Source organism: Tupaia chinensis, unplaced genomic scaffold (genome assembly GCF_000334495.1).
Source record: "Tupaia chinensis unplaced genomic scaffold, TupChi_1.0 Scaffold000623_1, whole genome shotgun sequence".
Lineage (NCBI taxonomy): Eukaryota > Metazoa > Chordata > Mammalia > Scandentia > Tupaiidae > Tupaia > Tupaia belangeri.
Genome location: NW_006160143.1, coordinates 133,644 through 135,234, shown reverse-complemented (window position 1 = coordinate 135,234; position 1,591 = coordinate 133,644).

Sequence of the window (1,591 nt, the reverse complement as noted above, 5' to 3'; positions counted from 1 at the left end):
CATCAAGTGAACACTAACTTCACCCTTTCAGGTTAGGTAAATATATTAGGATTCCTTTAATTAATTTTACATCTCTATAAAATTATATAAATATCGATCTTTATTGAGACTAATATCTGTACTTGAGATTTTCTTTTCTAGCAACGCAACCAGCAACCGCAAGACGACTGCCGCCAAGGGCTGGCTGATAATTAACTCTGCCTGCTGGAGCTGTTCTCCGAAACCACGCTCCCAGAACAGAAGTTCCCAAAAGCTTGCTTACATCAATCTATTGTTGAATTGTATCGACCTGCCCTTAATCAAACCCTGAATAGAATCTTTGATCTCTATTGTTAAAACTTTATGAATTGATAATTAGAACACGTAGCCCCTCTCCCATTTACTTGCATGTATCCCATTTTCAATAAAAAGGCACGGTGATTCCTAGCAGTTGTCACTCCTCAGAGAGCAATCTCTGGGAGTGTCTGGCTGAGGACGTGCATGAATAGGCACGAGGCCTTAGTCTTCCTTTCCTTCCAGCGTCGCCTCCGTGGAGTCAACCCACTCCAGCCGAGGATGGTCCCCGGCACTCTTCCATTCAGTTTAGTAAACACACAAACCCAGACCCATCTCCATATGGATCCTGAACTTCAGCTATGAACTATTATAGTGACACACAGTTTTCAATTTTTGCTTTTAAAATTAAAATCTATAGTTTTTTATCATCCTTTTTTCTTTTTCTTTTATATTTTCTTCTTTCCTTTTCTCTAATTCATGTCTTTTTCTTTATCTTTACTCATTGGATTCTCAGTTCTACACACTAAGTGTCTAGACACGTCCAAGTGAACGGGATCTAATCATCTGAATACAATTAGGGTCAGAATATTCCTCTATTTCCACTAATTCTGATGCACAAAGAATGAGAACGGAATGGAAGAGAGATTGCAGATCACCTCCTCCTGCATGCCTCTCACACTCAGATTGAACTTCAAATATTAGGAAGAAACGCATCATCCATCAGATGACTAGAAATCACCTCAGGGTCACAAGAAATATGGAAAAACAAGAAAATACTTCTCCTCCAAGGAAAAATAATAACTCCTTTTCATCCTCAGACAGTATGATGAAATTCATGGAAATGTCAGATAAAGAATTTAGAATTTTCATGGTGACAAAGCTCACAGAGATGGAAGAGAAGAGCGACAATGAACTGCCTAAGAGGCAGGGGAAAGGAGCTGACGAGCTTCAGAAAGTGAGGAAATTCTTGCAAGATTTAAAAGAGGAAATTCACACTATGAAAAAGAATCAAATGGACCTGTTGGAGATGAAGATTATAATACAGGAAGTCAAAATCTCCCTTGAGGGAACCAGCAGTTAGCGTAATGACTGTATCGCTGGACTCCCACGTAGTTGACTGCGGTTCGCGTCCTGGACCCGGTGGTTTAAAACTCATGCTGGGCGCGTATGCGTGCGTGCCCAAGATCCCGAGAGGAGAATGGAGGAGAAGGGATTGTGGCGTGACCATCCCCCCTGGGGGGTGATTTCTCACTTTCTGTCTCTATGTCTCTCTCTGTCTGTCTGGCAAGCGCATGCGCCCTATAGTGAAAATCTC